We start from the raw sequence: 7285 nt of genomic DNA, 5'->3' as shown, positions 1-7285 counted from the left end.
CCAGCTGCAGGAAGCCGTCCTCTGGCCCACACTCTTCCAGCCTTCAGCCCTTTTCCCTGGGCCTGGAATTCTCCTATTTGATTTGATGGAGCAGTACATTCAGATTTTTGAAAGGGCAAAATTAAAGGGCGTCTGGGTGACTCTCGCTCGTTCCAAGCAGAAGTGTGAGCCCTGTGACAGGGTTTTCCGGTCTCCCCATTACTGGCTATGGCAATTTCAAGAGGTCATTCCTGAGCACAAACCAAGAGGATATGCAGACCTAGTATGTGCTGACGGGCAAGACCTGATTGGCGGTGTGTCTGCAGTGTGGAAAATAGTGAGAATAGGTGCCAGCCACGCGTCTGCCCTCTCCTTCTGACCTCGGCAGGAGCGGTTGCTTCTGGGAGATGGGAAATGGGAGGCATTTTATATTGCGCCTTTATCCAAATGTGATGTAAAATTGACCCTAACCCGAACCCTAACCCTAACCCTAACCCCATTCATACACACCCACACACCAACAGTGATTGGCTGCCATCCAAGGCACCAACCAGCTCGTCAGGAGCATTCGGGGGTTAGGTGTCTTGCCCTAGGACACTTCGACACACCCCGGGTGCGGGATCGAGTGCCAGATGACCGCTCTTACCGCCTGAGCCAATGTCGCCAAGATGAACGAGATGAACAAGTTCGGCTGAGTTCGGGTTTGGGAAAATTGGAAAAATCAGGGATAAAATATAAGATTAAAATAAAAACCAAAAGTATGTGGACACTAAACATGGGGTTTGAAACAAAGGAAGAGATGAACGGGTCACATGCCTCTTCTGGATGCCAGGTGACCATCACCACTCTGCTATCCAAGCTCCTGCACCCATAAAGTGCCCCTCCTCTGCTGTGAGATAGAAAAACTGCTACTCAGCTGGACTCATCCAAAAGCATCACAATAATGAGCACATACGCCTGCTTTTCAATACTCCCACCACTACAAGACAAATGGTTCTTCCTCACCAACTCCTGTTCTCCATGACTCCTTCCTCTCCCTTGGGATGAGGTCACACCATTACTCCATTTTAGACAGGAAGTGCTTGAGTGTTGTACCCATAAAAAAGATATCAGTGAGAAAGTATGTGTGTGGAGAGGGTTCACATTTTTTTAAATTGCAACAAATAACAAATTTGTATATATTTAATTTTTTTATTGAAAATCCACATGCTCAAACCAACTATACTTAAAGGCATACTATCATAGTTCAGTGTATTGGACATGCTTTTCAGTTACAATACATAAATAAAAATGTCCATGCCCAGAAGAGGTCCAAGGCTTTTTTAGAATAACAAATACAAGATGACAAGCAAGGTATTGGGATTGATATTTATATAATATTATAACATTTTCAAGGTGAAAATCCTGCCTTTAAAGCCAAAGATATTTAAATGTCAGCAGATATTATACAAAAAAGAGGCACATATCAGAGGCAACAATGCACATAATACAATTTTAATATTATCAAAGGACCAAGCAATGAAGCTGTGTTTTGTTTGCTTTGTTTATTAAACACAGAGAATGGCAGGCTACATGGCAGAAGCAGCATTTCTGGAATTGACACTGATCTCAAACGAAACTGACACTGAGTGCTCTGCTGTAAACATAAAATATCAGTTGGCCAGTTAAAATATCAGTGGAAGCCCATCTACACCCAGTGTCCAGGGGCAGAAGAGACAGTAATCTGGTAATAATGTTGTGATTGGCAGTGACTGGCAGTAATGATTGGTCCTCTCTAAATGATTGGACTGTGATTGGACCCAAAGATGGCTCCACCAGGTCCTCTTTGTGAGACCACCTAAAAAGTATGATTTACTTCCAAAGTGTGCTCCCGAATACACTCAGTGAAACGAGTGATATATAAATATTTACATCATACAGGGATTTATGTACACTACCTTTCAAGCACCTGCTTTACAACATTAATTTAAAATGAGCATTACTGTGTGCTACAATGCCACCATTTTTTTTCTTTTGCCTTCCGCAGCTCATTGATTTTATCATCCAGGAATTTCACAAGCGTTTTATTTTTTTCACCTTTTAGCGCATCTCGCATGCTTATTATGATGTTTAAATCTTCCACCTTAAATATTTTGCTCAATTTTCTGAACTGCTCTGCAAAGATATTCATTTCTTCTGCTTCTTTTCTCGCATCTTCTTCATACTTCTTCTTTGTTTCTTGATTTTTTCTTTCAAAATCTTTCTCCTTTTCTTCACGTTCTTTCTCTTCTCTTTCTCGCCTGGCCTGATCTTCCTTCATTCTCTTCTGTCTCTCTTCTTCTCCTTCTTTTTCAAATTCCTCCATCCTTGCCAGCCTTTCTCTCTCCTCCTCTCTTCTCTGCTCATCCTCTTTATCTCGTCTCTCTCTCTCCTCTTTTCGTTCCTTGTCCCATTCCTCTTGTTGTTTTTTCAGCTGACTTTTCTTTTCTTCAAGATTCCTCTCCATTATTTCCTCTTGATCTCTCCTTTCTTTTTCTCTCTTTTGTCTTTCTTGTTCTCTTTCTTTTTCAAACTCATCCCTCATTTCCTTTTGTTTCTCATCCCACTCTTTTCTTTCTTGCTCTTCTTTTTGCTTCCGTTCCATCTCCACCTCCTTCTGTCTTCTTTGTTCCTTTTTCCTTTCCTGTTCCCATTCCTCAGCTCTTTTCTTCATGTCTTCCTGTATCTCTTTCTCTGCCTCTTTAATTTTCTGTTCCCACTCCCTTCTTTCTCTCTCCTCATGGTTTCTCCTCTCCTGCTCCTCTCTATCCCTCTCTTTCTTTTCTTCTGCCTGCTTTTCCTCAAATTCTTCCTTTTCTCTTCTTTGTTTTTCCATCAGCTCTTGCTGCAGTTTCTCCTCTCTTTGTACCCTCTTCTTCTCTTCCTTTCTTTTCCACTCCTCTATGAGTCTCATTTTCTCTCCCTCTATCTCATCCATTTTCCTCTTCCACTCGAACTCTAGTCTTCTGTACCTTTTCTCTTCCTCATCTCTTCTTCCTTTTTCCTCCTGCTCTCTTTTCTTCCAGTCTATTAGCTCTTTCCTTAAATGTTCTTCTTTTTCTTTCAGCTCTTTTCCCCGATGGGCTCTTTCTTCCTCTTCTTTAAGTCTCTGCTCTTCCATCCTTCTCTTCATCTCTTTCATCTCCTCTTCATGTTTTGCCTGCAGCTTCTCTCTCTCTCTCTGCATCTCTCTCTCTGCATCTCTCCCTCTCTCTCTCTCAGTATTCTCTCACATTCTTTCTTTATGGTCATTTCTGCCTCCTGGAACATCTCATTGGTGTAGCAGCCTCCTCCGTTCTTCTGCACCATCATGTCTATCTTATCCAGCAGCTCAGACACTTGGGTGATGTTGGTCATGTCATTATTATTGAAGACATGAAACCTGTTTCCACAGCCTTTAATCAGATTTTGGATTATAGGGTCACCTTTTTGAAGGTAACTTTCAATGGATTCATTTTTAAGCTCATCCCCTCTTGTGAACATGACCATGGTAAACCTTTCAGCCATCTTACCAAAGGTACTCTTAATGAGCTGCAATGTGTCCTTCTCCTCCTTTGTGTTTCTCCCAATCTGTAGCACCAGGAGAAATACATGAGGTCCTGGGGCCAAATAGGAGATGCATTTGGCTATTTCCTGCTGGACCTCCTCATTAGACATTGATGTGTCAAAGAGGCCCGGTGTGTCAACTACAGCAACACGCCTGCCAGCTACTTCCCCTACTCTTTTCTTACAGCGGGTAGTCACTGATTTCATACGGCACTGAGACAGGAACTCCTCCCTCTGCAGTATGGTGTTTCCTGTGGCACTTTTCCCACTTCCTGTCTTCCCCACGAGCACAATCCTCACACAGTCAGAGCTCTGATGTTTACCATCAACACCTGCAAAATGGAGAATCAGTGTAACTAACAGAATCATTAATATTGAGATATGTATATATATATATATATATATATATATATATATATATATATATATATATTCAATGTTTCAGACTGTGGGGCCTATCTTCATAGTTCGCACACTATTTAGGATGTATATGGTCAGATGCACTTTTTCTAGTCTGAGGGTGGGTAGTTCAAATGCAAAATAGGGCACAAGGTTCAAATGGGCTGAACTTAGTGGCTTAATGAATGAATAGGTGTTTCTTGGGCATAATATACAATAAACCAATCAGAATGCCATTCCATTCCCTTTTAAGTCAACTGCATTTGCCCCTTGGTGGATTTAGAAAGAAGTGGAACAGACAGGATTACCTCTGAGGAAAAAGAATCCTATACCATTGCCTCAATTGTATAATATGGGACACATTTGTTTTTGCTTCGGATCTGATTTTTAGTTCTCTTTAGAATAATTTCATTCAATTATGAAGTAACTGGTGAAATCAGTGGGGTTTCAATATCTTAGTATGGAAATCTGGCCACTATAATTTCAAAAATGGCAAAGAACTAAGAAAAGGGTTAAAAACTGTTAAATTATGTCATTTGAATGAATCCTGTTTTTTGTCATTGTCCTGCTGGACAATCTACCCATGACCAAGACTCAGCTTCCAAGCAGAGGCAACCAGATTTTCTGCCATGATTTTCTTGATACTTTGTGAAATTCATTGTGCCATTGATCTTAAATAGTGCCCCTGGACCACTAGCAGCAAAACATCTCCATAACATCAATGACCCAAAGCCATATTTCACAGTAACTATGATATGCTTCTCACTGAATGCATTCCATTTTGCTGCCTAATGTCGATGGTGTGTATGGCCAAACATCCAACGTTCTCATCTGACAATAGCACTCTCTTCCAGTCATAATTACAATGAGGTTTGGAAAACTCAAGACGCTTGGTTTTGTTTATTGTGCTCTTTGTGACACCCTTCCAAAGAGTTTGCTAGTATGGAGCAAACGGGGTGACATGGCTCAGGCAGTAAGAGCAGTCGTCTGGCAGTCGGAGGGTTGCCGGTTCGATCCCCCGCCCGGGCTGTGTCGAAGTGTCCCAGAGCAAGACACCTAACCCCCAAAATGCTCCTGACGAGCTGGTCGGCGCCTTGCATGGCAGCCAATCTCCTTCGGTGTGTGAGTGTGTGTATGAATGGGAGAATGAGAAGCATCAATTGTACAGCGCTTTGGATAAAGGCGCTATATAAATGCCAACCATTGGAGAACGATAAAATGGCACCTCCATACCAACAAACTCTTTTTTTGACGGTCGGCACAAAGACAGCCCTTACTGAGAATAAACAATATCAAGCATCGGGAGTTTGGCGAACCTCATTGTAATTATGACTGGAAGAGAGTGCTTTGGTCAAATGAGACCAAAATGTAATGTTTTGCCCATAAACAAACACAATCAACATGTTTCACAGCAAAAGAGGAATGCATACAAGGATAAGCACCTCATCTGTCAAATATGTGGGTTATTGTTGTTTTGGAGATGTTTTGTTGCCAGTGGTCCAGGGGCACTATTTAAGATCAATGGGTCAATTAATTCAATAAAGTACCAGGACATTTTGACCGAAAATTTGATTTTCTGCTGGACAACATACATGTTTTGAAATGGCCATCTCAGTCTCCAGAATTAAATCCCATCAAAAACCTATGTTCTGAACTGGAGGGGGGGGGGGATCCATAAGGGCAAACTCCAGGATATCAGTGATTCTCAATAGTGGTATTATTTTTGTGTTTATAATATTTTTTATGCATACTTATCAAGGGTGTCAGTAATTCTAGAGTCCACTGTATATATTCAGTAATACTCTGAAATGCAATGTCATGTAATTGTTTTCACAAGATAAATTATGAACAAATAAAGAACCCCTCCAAACGTACCCATTGATGTGCCCCGAATGTGTTCTTCTAATAGTCTGATTTTTTGGTCCTTCTCCTCCAGCTCAGTCTTGTGCCTGGCCTCCAGCTCTTGAACCCTCCTCTCCAGCTGTGCCTCCCAGTACGTATCCAGGGAAAAGCAGCTTTCTGTTGCTTTATTCATCTCCTCTATAGCCTTCAGAAGCTCTGGAACTATTGAGTTATTCACAATGGCCTGGTTGTTGAAATCACAGAACCTGTTGCCACACATCTTTAGAAGCATCTGAGTATCTTTATTCTCCTGCAGAAAGTCAAGAATAGGTTTTGCAGTACAACTTTCATGGGTAAAAAGGATGATCATGTAATCATTCACTCTTGTGCCAAATAACTTATGTATCCTATTTATTTCTGCCTTGTCTTCATCAGTGAGGGGACCGGCTGGTGTGACCAGGAGGAACGCATGAACACCAGAGCCAGAGAGAGAGGCAAACAGGTGACATACAGTGGATGTAGAGAGCTGTGTTTCACACAGAACTGGCATTTCCACCACAGTAACCAGGTGACCGCACACTTCTCCATCTCTCCTCTGACACACTGAAGAGGGGCTGGGATCCACACTGGACTCCCTCTGTCCCATGATGGTGTTTACTACAGAAGTCTTTTGAGCTCCTCTCCTCCCAAACAACACCAAGTTCAGTCGGTCATCCCTAGCCACTGGAATAAAGAGAAATAGGGTTATCTTGTGCCTTATAAAACTGATAGCTCCATTCCTGGATCCTGATTGGTCAATGCAGCCATTTTATAATCCATGGCATAGTAAGTAACACATATGGTGCAACACACCTCTTCACCATACGGTTTAGAATCACTCCGCACAGTCACACGATTTCATCTGATAACAGTTAATGTTAGATCTGTTATTCTGAAAGAAGTGTAAACTATCATAGCTTAATCTGTGGGCAAGGCAAGCAATCAATGGTTTAAGAGTGGAGCGCTTCACTGTGTGAAGAAAAGGTCCTTTGTGTAAGGGAGCGGGGTTGGAGAACCAAACGCGACCAAGTTGGGTTCTAAATGTTTCCCACAAGACGTGAGATAACCACTAATATTTTCTGGGGGCATCCCTAGAGACAAGGGATACACCCCAGAGACGGAAGGGAAAAATGAGAAAGGGAATAAATAACTCCCCGGCAACCAATAAAACAACCTATCAAAACGGTTGAGAAGTTTAATCTAACTTCAGCGAGGAAATAACAAATGGCAGGGAAACTCAACCTCACATCCTACTGATTACAGTGTTGTAAGGCTAGGTGAGTAGGAAGTTGATACGCCCATAGCGCCAGGGAGACAACTACGCAGGCTCCCAATAGGCCCAGGAACAGAAGTGATAACGAAAGACACACAAGACATCCCGTCTGTAATTCCACTGATGAAGCAGGAATAGTGACCCGAACACTAGAATACATGAAAAAACATTAACAATCTAATTCAAGTG

General features: G+C 42.0%; 1 pseudogene; it reads right to left on the bottom strand.

The window, feature by feature from the left end:
- Window positions 1–1371: 1371 nt before the first annotated feature.
- Window positions 1372–6479, bottom strand: LOC133113879 (golgin subfamily A member 6-like protein 26; annotated as a pseudogene).
- Between the last annotated feature and the right edge of the window lie 806 nt (window positions 6480–7285).

The sequence above is a fragment of the Conger conger genome, chromosome 16 (assembly GCF_963514075.1).
Source record: "Conger conger chromosome 16, fConCon1.1, whole genome shotgun sequence".
In the NCBI taxonomy this organism is placed as follows: domain Eukaryota; kingdom Metazoa; phylum Chordata; class Actinopteri; order Anguilliformes; family Congridae; genus Conger; species Conger conger.
This window is presented reverse-complemented; position numbering and strand designations above follow the sequence as displayed.